The sequence below is a fragment of the Hydractinia symbiolongicarpus genome, chromosome 10, assembly GCF_029227915.1.
Source record: "Hydractinia symbiolongicarpus strain clone_291-10 chromosome 10, HSymV2.1, whole genome shotgun sequence".
In the NCBI taxonomy this organism is placed as follows: Eukaryota; Metazoa; Cnidaria; class Hydrozoa; order Anthoathecata; family Hydractiniidae; genus Hydractinia; species Hydractinia symbiolongicarpus.
In genome coordinates this window covers 18,550,287-18,564,001 of record NC_079884.1, presented here as the reverse complement: position 1 = coordinate 18,564,001, position 13,715 = coordinate 18,550,287, and positions in this window count along the sequence as shown.

The following is a 13,715-nucleotide window of genomic DNA, read 5'->3' as shown; positions in this document are numbered from 1 at the left end:
TAGTTGACGGTGTTATAACGTCATGACGCAATCGAAAACGACTTAGGAGGTCGTAGTACATTACCAGTGGAAGGACTAGACCAATGGCAACTTGCCCAGACATTGATGTGTAAGGTCATTATTAGACGGCAAAAGGTCATATAACAGACTTTAGAGGCCTGTTCATGTAGTTGACAGTGTTATAACGTCATGCAGCAATGGAAATAGACTTGGGACGTTGTAGTTCATTGAGTGTCGAGGGAATAAACCAATGGTAACCACTGTGGACACGCGGAACCACGTGATTTATGTGTAACGTCATTATTAGGCACCAAAAGGTGATATAACGGACTTTAGAGGACTGTACGCGTAGTTTACGGTGTTATAAGGCTATTGCGCAGTGGAAAACGATTTGGGACTTTATAGTCCATTGAGTGTCAAGGGAATAAACCAATGGCAACCAGTGAAGACACGCGGAACCACGTGATTTAAGTGTAACGTCATTATTAGGCGCCAAAAGGTGATATAATAGACTTTAGAGCACTGTACGCGTAGTTGACGGTGTTATAATGTCATGGCACAATGGAAAACAACTTGGGACGTCGTAGTGCATTGATAGTGAAAAGACTAGAACAATGCCAACTTGCCCAGACATGTGGAACGACGTGATTCATGTGTAAGGCCATTATTAGGCGGTAATAGGTCATATAACAGCCTTTAGAGGCCTGCTCACGTAGTTTACGGTGTTATAAGGCTATTCCGCAATTTAAAACGATTTGGGACGTCGTAGTACATTTGTAGTGGTAGGACTAGATCAATGGCAACCTGAACAGACACGTGGAACTACGTGATTTACGTGTAAGGCCGTTTTAGGCGGCAAAAGGTTATATAACAACCTTTAGAGGCCTGTTCACGCAGTTGACTGCGTTACAAGGCTATTGCGCAATGTAAAACGATTTGGGACTTTATAGTCCATTGAGAGTGGAAGGAGTATCCCAATGGTAACCAGTGCAGACACGTGGAAACACGTGATTTATGTGTAAGGCCATTATTAGGCGGCAAGCGGTCATATAACAGACTTTAGAGGACTGTACGCGTAGTTGACCGTGTTATAACGTCATGACGCAATCGAAAACGACTTAGGAGGTCGTAGTACATTACCAGTGGAAGGACTAGACCAATGGCAACTTGCCCAGACATTGATGTGTAAGGTCATTATTAGACGGCAAAAGGTCATATAACAGACTTTAGAGGCCTGTTCATGTAGTTGACAGTGTTATAACGTCATGCAGCAATGGAAATAGACTTGGGACGTTGTAGTTCATTGAGTGTCGAGGGAATAAACCAATGGTAACCACTGTGGACACGCGGAACCACGTGATTTATGTGTAACGTCATTATTAGGCACCAAAAGGTGATATAACGGACTTTAGAGGACTGTACGCGTAGTTGACGGTGTTATAAGGCTATTGCGCAATGTAAAACGATTTGGGACGTCGTAGTACATTAACAGTAGAAGGACTAGACCAATGGGAAACTGCACAGACATGTGGAACGGCGTGATTTTTATGCAAGGCCATTATTAGGCGGCAAACGGTCATATAACAGACTTTAGAGGACTGTACACGTAGTTGGCGGTGTTATAAGGCCATGGCGCAATGGAAAACGATTTGGGACTTTATAGTCCATTGAGAGTGGAAGGAGTATCCCAGTGGTAACCAGTGCAGACACGTGGAAACACGTGATTTATGTGTAAGGCCATTATTAGGCGGCAAGCGGTCATATAACAGACTTTAGAGGACTGTACGCGTAGTTGACGGTGTTATAACGTCATGACGCAATCGAAAACGACTTAGGAGGTCGTAGTACATTACCAGTGGAAGGACTAGACCAATGGCAACTTGCCCAGACATTGATGTGTAAGGTCATTATTAGACGGCAAAAGGTCATATAACAGACTTTAGAGGCCTGTTCATGTAGTTGACAGTGTTATAACGTCATGCAGCAATGGAAATAGACTTGGGACGTTGTAGTTCATTGAGTGTCGAGGGAATAAACCAATGGTAACCACTGTGGACACGCGGAACCACGTGATTTATGTGTAACGTCATTATTAGGCACCAAAAGGTGATATAACGGACTTTAGAGGACTGTACGCGTAGTTTACGGTGTTATAAGGCTATTGCGCAGTGGAAAACGATTTGGGACTTTATAGTCCATTGAGTGTCAAGGGAATAAACCAATGGCAACCAGTGAAGACACGCGGAACCACGTGATTTAAGTGTAACGTCATTATTAGGCGCCAAAAGGTGATATAATAGACTTTAGAGCACTGTACGCGTAGTTGACGGTGTTATAATGTCATGGCACAATGGAAAACAACTTGGGACGTCGTAGTGCATTGATAGTGAAAAGACTAGAACAATGCCAACTTGCCCAGACATGTGGAACGACGTGATTCATGTGTAAGGCCATTATTAGGCGGTAATAGGTCATATAACAGCCTTTAGAGGCCTGCTCACGTAGTTTACGGTGTTATAAGGCTATTCCGCAATTTAAAACGATTTGGGACGTCGTAGTACATTTGTAGTGGTAGGACTAGATCAATGGCAACCTGAACAGACACGTGGAACTACGTGATTTACGTGTAAGGCCGTTTTAGGCGGCAAAAGGTTATATAACAACCTTTAGAGGCCTGTTCACGCAGTTGACTGCGTTACAAGGCTATTGCGCAATGTAAAACGATTTGGGACTTTATAGTCCATTGAGAGTGGAAGGAGTATCCCAATGGTAACCAGTGCAGACACGTGGAAACACGTGATTTATGTGTAAGGCCATTATTAGGCGGCAAGCGGTCATATAACAGACTTTAGAGGACTGTACGCGTAGTTGACCGTGTTATAACGTCATGACGCAATCGAAAACGACTTAGGAGGTCGTAGTACATTACCAGTGGAAGGACTAGACCAATGGCAACTTGCCCAGACATGTGGAACCACGTGATTTATGTGTAAGGTCATAATTAGGCGGCAAAAGGTCATATATTAGTTTTAGAGACCTGTACACATAGTTGGCGGTGTTATAATGTCATGACGCAATCGAAAACGACTTAGGACGTCGTAGTACATTAACAGTGGAAGGACTAGACCAATGGCAACCTGCACAGGCATGTGGAGCGACGTGATTTATGTGTAAGGCCATTATTAGGCGGCAAACGGTCATATAACAGACTTTAGAGGACTGTACGCGTAGTTGGCGGTGTTATAAGGGTATTGCGCAATGTAAATGATTTGGGACGTCGTAGTACATTGATAGTGGAAGGACTAGACCAATGCCAACCTGCACAGACACGTGGAACGACGTGATATACGTGGAAGGACGATAATAGGGGGCAAAAGGTCATATAACATCTTTTAGAGGCCTGTACACGGAGTTGACGGTGTGCCATGGCACAATGGAAAACAACTTGGGACGTCATAGTGCATTGATAGTGAAAGGACTAGACCAATGGCAACTTGCCCAGACATGTGGAACGACGTGATTTATGTATAAGGCCATTATTAGGCGGCAAAAGGTCATATAACAGCCTTTAGAGGCCTGTACACGTAGTTGAAGGTGTTATAATTTCATGGCACCATGGAAAACAACTTGGAACGTCGTAGTGCATTGATAGTAAAAGGACTGGACCAATGGCAACCTGAACAGACACGTGAACCCACGTGATTTATGTGTAAGGCCATTATTAGGCGGCAAACGGTCATATAACAGACTTTAGAGGACTGTACGCGCAGTTGGCGGTGTTATAATGTCATGGCACAATGGAAAACAACTTGGGACGTTGTAGTGCATTGAGAGTGAAAGGACTAGACTAATGGCAACTTGCCCAAACATGTGGAACGACGTGATTGATGTGTGAGGTCAATATTAGGCGGCAAAAGGTCATATAGCAGTCTTTAGAGGCCTGTTCATGTAGTTGACGGTGTTATAAGGCTATTGCGCAATGGAAAAGAACTTGGGACGTCGTAGTGTATTCATAGTGAAAGGACTAGACCAATGGCAACTTGCGCAGTCGTGTCGAACGACGTGATTTATGGATAAGGCCATTATTACGCGGCAAAAGGCTTTATAAAAACCTTTAGAGGGCTGCTCACGTAGTTGACGGTGTTATAAGGCCATGGCGTTATGGAAAACGACTTGGGACGTCGTATTCCATTGAGAGTGGAAGGACTAGACCAATCTCAACCTGCACAGACACGTGGAACGACGTGATTTACGTGCAAGGACGTTATTACGAGGCAAAAGGCCATATAAAAACCTTTAGAGGCCAGTACACGTAGTTGACGGTGCTATAAGGCCATTGCGCAATGTAAGACGATTTTGGACGTTGTTGTACATTGAGTGTCAAGGGAATAAACCAATGGTAACCAGTGGAGACACGCGGAACCACGTGATTTACGTGTAAGGCCGTTTTAGGCGGCAAAAGGTTATATAACAACCTTTAGAGGCCTGTTCACGCAGTTGACTGCGTTATAAGGCTATTGCGCAATGTAAAACGATTTGGGAGGTCGTAGTGCATTGATAGTGAAAGGACAAGACCAAAAGCAACTTGCACAGACATGTGGGACGACGTGATTTATGTGTAAGGCCATTAATAGGCAGCAAAAGGTCATATAACAGATTTTAGAGGACTGTACACGTAGTTGACGGTGTTATAACGTCATGACGCAATCGAAAACGACTTAGGAAGTCGTAGTCCATTGATAGTGAAAGGACTAGACCAATGGCAACCTGCACAGACATGTGGAACGACGTGATTTGTGTGTAAGGCCATTATTAGGCGGCAAAAGGCCATATAAAAACCTTTAGAGGCCTGCTCACGTAGTTGACGGTGTTATAAGGCTTTTCCGCAATATAAAACGATTTGGGACGTCGTAGTACATTTGTAGTGGTGGGACTAGAGCAATGGCAACCTGAACAGACAAGTGGAACCACGTGAATTACGTGTAAGGCCATTACTAGGAGGCAAAAGGACATATAACAGCTTTTAGAGGCCAGTACACGTAGTTGACGGTGTTATAAAGCCATTGCGCAATGTAAGACGATTTGGGACGTCGTAGTACATTCATAGTGGTAGGACTAGAGCAATGGCAACATGAACAGACACGTGGAACCACGTGATTTACGTGTAAGGCCGTTATTAGGCGTCAAAGGTTATATAACAACCTTTAGAGACCTGTTCACGCAGTTGACTGTGTTATAAGGCTATTGCCCAATAGAAAAGAACTTGGGACGTCGTAGTGTATTCATAGTGAAAGGACTAGACCAATGGCAACCTGAACAGACACATGGAACCACGTGATTTACGTGTAAGGCCATTGTTAGGCAGCAAAAGGTCATATAACAGTTTTTCGAGGCATGTACATGTAGTTGACGGTGTTATAACGTCATGCAGCAAATGGAAAACGACTTAGGACGTCGTAGTACATTAACAGATAAAGGAATGGACCAATGGCAACTTACACAGACATGTGGAACGACGTGATTTATGTGTAAGGCCATTATTAGGCGGCGAAAGGCCATATAAACCCCTTTAGAGGCCTGCTCACGTAGTTGACGGTGTTATAAGGCTATTCCGCAATGTAAAACGATTTGGGACGTCGTAGTACATTTGTAGTGGTAGGACTAGAGCAATGGCAACCTGAACAGACACGTGGAACCACGTGATTTACGTTTAAGGCCGTTTTAGGCGGCAAAAGATTATATAACAACCTTTAGAGGCCTGTTCACGTAGTAGACGGTGTTATAAGGCCATGGCCTTATGGAAAACGACTTGGTACGTCGTAGTCCACTGAAAGTGGAAGGACTAGACCAATCCCAACCTGCACAGACACGTGGAACGACGTGATTTACGTGCAAGGACGTTATTACGAGGCAAAAGGCCATAGCCTTTGGAGGCCTGTTCATGTAGTTGATGGTGTTATAAGGCTATTGAGCAATGGAAAAGAACTTGGGAGGTCGTAGTGTATTCATAGTGAAAGGACTAAAGCAATGGCAACTTGCCCAGACATGTGGAACGACGTGATTGATGCGTAAGGTCATTATTAGGCGGCAAAAGGTCATATAACAGCCTTTGGAGGCCTGTTCATATAGTTGACCGTGTTATAAGGCTATTGCGCAATTGAAAAGAACTTGGGACGTCGTAGTGTATTCATAGTGAAAGGAGTAGACCAATGGCAACTTGCCCAGACGTGTCAAACGACGTGATTTATGGATAAGGCCATTAATAGGCGGTAAAAGGTCATATAACAGATTTTAGAGGACTGTACACGTAGTTGACGGTGTTATAACGTCATGACGCAATCAAAAACGACTTAGGAAGTCGTAGTCCATTGATAGTGAAAGGACTAGACAAATGGCAACCTGCACAGACATGTGGAACGACGTGATTTGTGTGTAAGGCCATTATTAGGCGGCAAAAGCCCATATAAAAACCTTTAGAGGCCTGCTCACGTAGTTGACGGTGTTATAAGGCTATTCCGCAATGTAAAACGATTTGGGACGTCGTAGTACATTTGTAGTGGTAGGACTAGAGCAATGGCAACCTGAACACACACGTGGAACCACGTGATTTACGTGTAAGGCCGTTTTAGGCGGCAAAAGATTATATAACAACCTTTAGAGGCCTGTTCACGTAGTAGACGGTGTTATAAGGCCATGGCGTTATGGAAAACGACTTGGTACGTCGTAGTCCACTGAAAGTGGAAGGACTAGTACAATCCCAACCTGCACAGACACGTGGAACGACGTGATTTACGTGCAAGGACGTTATTACGAGGCAAAAGGCCATAGCCTTTGGAGGCCTGTTCATGTAGTTGATGGTGTTATAAGGCTATTGAGCAATGGAAAAGAACTTGGGAGGTCGTAGTGTATTCATAGTGAAAGGACTAAACCAATGGCAACTTGCCCAGACATGTGGAACGACGTGATTGATGCGTAGGGTCATTATTAGGCGGCAAAAGGTCATATAACAGCCTTTGGAGGCCTGTTCATGTAGTTGACCGTGTTATAAGGATATTGCGCAATTGAAAAGAACTTGGGACGTCGTAGTGTATTCATAGTGAAAGGAGTAGACCAATGGCAACTTGCCCAGACGTGTCAAACGACGTGATTTATGGATAAGGCCATTAATAGGCGGTAAAAGGTAATATAACAGCCTTTAGAGGCCTGTACACGTAGTTGACGGTGTTATAATGTCATGGCACCATGGAAAACAACTTGGGACGTCGTAGTGCATTGATAGTGAAATGACTAGACCAATGGCAACTTGCCCAGACATGTGGAGCGACGTGACTTATGTGTAAGGCCATTATTAGGCGGAAAAGGCCATATAAACCCCTTTAGAGGCCTGCTCACGTAGTTGACGGTGTTATAAGGCTATTCCGCAATGTAAAACGATTTGGGACGTCGTAGTATATTCGTAGTGGTAGGACTAGAGCAATGGCAACCTGAACAGACACGTGGAACCACGTGAATTACGTGTAAGGCCATTACTAGGAGGCAAAAGGTCATATAACAGCTTTTAGAGGCCAGTACACGTAGTTGACGGTGTTATAAAGCCATTGCGCAATGTAAGACGATTTGGGACGTCGTAGTACATTCATAGTGGTAGGACTAGACCAATGGCAACCTGAACAGACACGTGGAACTACGTGATTTACGTGTAACGCCGTTATTAGGCAGCAAAATGGTCATATAACAGCCCTTAGAGGCATGCACATGTAGTTAACGGTGTTATAACGTCATGCAGCAATGTAAATAGACTTAGGACGTTGTAGTCCATTGAGTGTCGAGGGAATAAACCAATGGTAACCAGTGTAGACACGCGGAACCACGTGATTTATGTGTAACGTCATTATTAGGCGCCAAAAGGTGATATAACAGACTTTAGAGCACTGTACGCGTAGTTGACGGTGTTATAAGGCTATTGCGCAGTGGAAATGAACTTGGGACGTCGTAGTGTATTCATAGTGAAAGGACTAAACCAATGGCAACTTGCCCAGACATGTGGAACGACGTGATTAATGTGTAAGGCCATTAATAGGCAGCAAAAGGTCATATAACAGATTTTAGAGGACTGTACACGTAGTTGACGGTGTTATAACGTCATGACGCAATCGAAAACGAGTTAGGAAGTCGTAGTCCATTGATAGTGAAAGGACTAGACCAATGGCAACCTGCACAGACATGTGGAACGACGTGATTTGTGTGTAAGGCCATTATTAGGCGGCAAAAGGCCATATAAAAACCTTTAGAGGCCTGCTCACGTAGTTGACGGTGTTATAAGGCTATTCCGCAATGTAAAACGATTTGGGACGTCGTAGTACATTTGTAGTGGTAGGACTAGAGCAATGGCAACCTGAACAGACACGTGGAACCACGTGATTTACGTGTAAGGCCGTTTTAGGCGGCAAAAGGTCATATAACAGCCTTTAGAGGCCTGTTCACGTAGTTGACGGTGTTATAACGCTATTGCGCAATGGAAAAGAACTTGGGACGTCGTAGTGCATTGAGAGTGAAAGGACCAGACCAATGGCAACTTGCCCAGACATGTGGAACGACGTGATTGATGTGTAAGGTCATTATTAGGCGGCAAAAGGTCATATAACAAACCTTAGAGGCATGCACATGTAGTTAACGGTGTTATAACGTCATGCAGTAATGTAAATAGACTTAGGACGTTGTAGTCCATTGAGTGTCGAGGGAATAAACCAATGGTAACCAGTGTAGACACGCGGAACCACGTGATTTATGTGTAACGTCATTATTATGCGCCAAAAGGTGATATAACAGACTTTAGAGCACTGTACGCGTAGTTGACGGTGTTATAAGGCTATTGCGCAGTGGAAAAGAACTTGGGAGGTCGTAGTGCATTGATAGTGGAAAGACTAGACCAATGGCAACCTGCACAGACATGTGGAACGACGTGATTTGTGTGTAAGGCCATTATTAGGCGGCAAAAGGCCATATAAAAACCTTTAGAGGCCTGCTCACGTAGTTGACGGTGTTATAAGGCTATTCCGCAATGTAAAACGATTTGGGACGTCGTAGTACATTTGTAGTGGTGGGACTAGAGCAATGGCAACCTGAACACACACGTGGAACCACGTGATTTACGTGTAAGGCTGTTTTAGGCGGAACAACCTTTAGAGGCCTGTTCACGTAGTGGATGGTGTTATAAGGCCATGGCGCTATGGAAAACGACTTGGTACGTCGTAGTGCACTGAAAGTGGAAGGACTAGTACAATCCCAACCTGCACAGACACGTGGAACGACGTGATTTACGTGCAAGGACGTTATTACGAGGCAAAAGGCCATAGCCTTTGGAGGCCTGTTCATGTAGTTGATGGTGTTATAAGGCTATTGAGCAATGGAAAAGAACTTGGGACGTCGTAGTGTATTCATAGTGAAAGGACTAAACCAATGGCAACTTGCCCAGACATGTGGAACGACGTGATTTACGTGTAAGGCCGTTTTAGGCGGCAAAAGGTTATATAACAACCTTTAGAGGCCTGTTCACGTAGTAGACGGTGTTATAAGGCCATGGCGTTATGGAAAACGACTTGGTACGTCGTAGTCCACTGAAAGTGGAAGGACTAGACCAATCCCAACCTGCACAGACACGTGGAACGACGTGATTTACGTGCAAGGACGTTATTACGAGGCAAAAGGCCATAGCCTTTGGAGGCCTGTTCATGTAGTTGATGGTGTTATAAGGCTATTGAGCAATTGAAAAGAACTTGGGAGGTCGTAGTGTATTCATAGTGAAAGGACTAAACCAATGGCAACTTGCCCAGACATGTGGAACGACGTGATTGATGCGTAAGGTCATTATTAGGCGGCAAAAGGTCATATAACAGCCTTTGGAGGCCTGTTCATGTAGTTGACCGTGTTATAAGGCTATTGCGCAATTGAAAAGAACTTGGGACGTCGTAGTGTATTCATAGTGAAAGGAGTAGACCAATGGCAACTTGACCAGACGTGTCAAACGACGTGATTTATGGATAAGGCCATTAATAGGCGGTAAAAGGTATTATAACAGCCTTTAGAGGCCTGTACACGTAGTTGACGGTGTTATAATGTCATGGCACCATGGAAAACAACTTGGGACGTCGTAGTGCATTGATAGTGAAAGGACTAGACCAATGGCAACTTGCCCAGACATGTGGAGCGACGTGACTTATGTGTAAGGCCTTACATGTGGAACGACGTGATTGATGCGTAAGGTCATTATTAGGCGGCAAAAGGTCATATAACAGCCTTTGGAGGCCTGTTCATGTAGTTGACCGTGTTATAAGGCTATTGCACAATTGAAAAGAACTTGGGACGTCGTAGTGTATTCATAGTGAAAGGAGTAGACCAATGGCAACTTGCCCAGACGTGTCAAACGACGTGATTTATGGATAAGGCCATTAATAGGCGGTAAAAGGTCATATAACAGATTTTAGAGGACTGTACACGTAGTTGACGGTGTTATAACGTCATGACGCAATCAAAAACGACTTAGGAAGTCGTAGTCCATTGATAGTGAAAGGACTAGACAAATGGCAACCTGCACAGACATGTGGAACGACGTGATTTGTGTGTAAGGCCATTATTAGGCGGCAAAAGCCCATATAAAAACCTTTAGAGGCCTGCTCACGTAGTTGACGGTGTTATAAGGCTATTCCGCAATGTAAAACGATTTGGGACGTCGTAGTACATTTGTAGTGGTAGGACTAGAGCAATGGCAACCTGAACACACACGTGGAACCACGTGATTTACGTGTAAGGCCGTTTTAGGCGGCAAAAGATTATATAACAACCTTTAGAGGCCTGTTCACGTAGTAGACGGTGTTATAAGGCCATGGCGTTATGGAAAACGACTTGGTACGTCGTAGTCCACTGAAAGTGGAAGGACTAGTACAATCCCAACCTGCACAGACACGTGGAACGACGTGATTTACGTGCAAGGACGTTATTACGAGGCAAAAGGCCATAGCCTTTGGAGGCCTGTTCATGTAGTTGATGGTGTTATAAGGCTATTGAGCAATGGAAAAGAACTTGGGAGGTCGTAGTGTATTCATAGTGAAAGGACTAAACCAATGGCAACTTGCCCAGACATGTGGAACGACGTGATTGATGCGTAGGGTCATTATTAGGCGGCAAAAGGTCATATAACAGCCTTTGGAGGCCTGTTCATGTAGTTGACCGTGTTATAAGGATATTGCGCAATTGAAAAGAACTTGGGACGTCGTAGTGTATTCATAGTGAAAGGAGTAGACCAATGGCAACTTGCCCAGACGTGTCAAACGACGTGATTTATGGATAAGGCCATTAATAGGCGGTAAAAGGTAATATAACAGCCTTTAGAGGCCTGTACACGTAGTTGACGGTGTTATAATGTCATGGCACCATGGAAAACAACTTGGGACGTCGTAGTGCATTGATAGTGAAATGACTAGACCAATGGCAACTTGCCCAGACATGTGGAGCGACGTGACTTATGTGTAAGGCCATTATTAGGCGGAAAAGGCCATATAAACCCCTTTAGAGGCCTGCTCACGTAGTTGACGGTGTTATAAGGCTATTCCGCAATGTAAAACGATTTGGGACGTCGTAGTATATTCGTAGTGGTAGGACTAGAGCAATGGCAACCTGAACAGACACGTGGAACCACGTGAATTACGTGTAAGGCCATTACTAGGAGGCAAAAGGTCATATAACAGCTTTTAGAGGCCAGTACACGTAGTTGACGGTGTTATAAAGCCATTGCGCAATGTAAGACGATTTGGGACGTCGTAGTACATTCATAGTGGTAGGACTAGACCAATGGCAACCTGAACAGACACGTGGAACTACGTGATTTACGTGTAACGCCGTTATTAGGCAGCAAAATGGTCATATAACAGCCCTTAGAGGCATGCACATGTAGTTAACGGTGTTATAACGTCATGCAGCAATGTAAATAGACTTAGGACGTTGTAGTCCATTGAGTGTCGAGGGAATAAACCAATGGTAACCAGTGTAGACACGCGGAACCACGTGATTTATGTGTAACGTCATTATTAGGCGCCAAAAGGTGATATAACAGACTTTAGAGCACTGTACGCGTAGTTGACGGTGTTATAAGCTATTGCGCAGTGGAAATGAACTTGGGACGTCGTAGTGTATTCATAGTGAAAGGACTAAACCAATGGCAACTTGCCCAGACATGTGGAACGACGTGATTAATGTGTAAGGCCATTAATAGGCAGCAAAAGGTCATATAACAGATTTTAGAGGACTGTACACGTAGTTGACGGTGTTATAACGTCATGACGCAATCGAAAACGAGTTAGGAAGTCGTAGTCCATTGATAGTGAAAGGACTAGACCAATGGCAACCTGCACAGACATGTGGAACGACGTGATTTGTGTGTAAGGCCATTATTAGGCGGCAAAAGGCCATATAAAAACCTTTAGAGGCCTGCTCACGTAGTTGACGGTGTTATAAGGCTATTCCGCAATGTAAAACGATTTGGGACGTCGTAGTACATTTGTAGTGGTAGGACTAGAGCAATGGCAACCTGAACAGACACGTGGAACCACGTGATTTACGTGTAAGGCCGTTTTAGGCGGCAAAAGGTCATATAACAGCCTTTAGAGGCCTGTTCACGTAGTTGACGGTGTTATAACGCTATTGCGCAATGGAAAAGAACTTGGGACGTCGTAGTGCATTGAGAGTGAAAGGACCAGACCAATGGCAACTTGCCCAGACATGTGGAACGACGTGATTGATGTGTAAGGTCATTATTAGGCGGCAAAAGGTCATATAACAAACCTTAGAGGCATGCACATGTAGTTAACGGTGTTATAACGTCATGCAGTAATGTAAATAGACTTAGGACGTTGTAGTCCATTGAGTGTCGAGGGAATAAACCAATGGTAACCAGTGTAGACACGCGGAACCACGTGATTTATGTGTAACGTCATTATTATGCGCCAAAAGGTGATATAACAGACTTTAGAGCACTGTACGCGTAGTTGACGGTGTTATAAGGCTATTGCGCAGTGGAAAAGAACTTGGGAGGTCGTAGTGCATTGATAGTGGAAAGACTAGACCAATGGCAACCTGCACAGACATGTGGAACGACGTGATTTGTGTGTAAGGCCATTATTAGGCGGCAAAAGGCCATATAAAAACCTTTAGAGGCCTGCTCACGTAGTTGACGGTGTTATAAGGCTATTCCGCAATGTAAAACGATTTGGGACGTCGTAGTACATTTGTAGTGGTGGGACTAGAGCAATGGCAACCTGAACACACACGTGGAACCACGTGATTTACGTGTAAGGCTGTTTTAGGCGGAACAACCTTTAGAGGCCTGTTCACGTAGTGGATGGTGTTATAAGGCCATGGCGCTATGGAAAACGACTTGGTACGTCGTAGTGCACTGAAAGTGGAAGGACTAGTACAATCCCAACCTGCACAGACACGTGGAACGACGTGATTTACGTGCAAGGACGTTATTACGAGGCAAAAGGCCATAGCCTTTGGAGGCCTGTTCATGTAGTTGATGGTGTTATAAGGCTATTGAGCAATGGAAAAGAACTTGGGACGTCGTAGTGTATTCATAGTGAAAGGACTAAACCAATGGCAACTTGCCCAGACATGTGGAACGACGTGATTTACGTGTAAGGCCGTTTTAGGCGGCAAAAGGT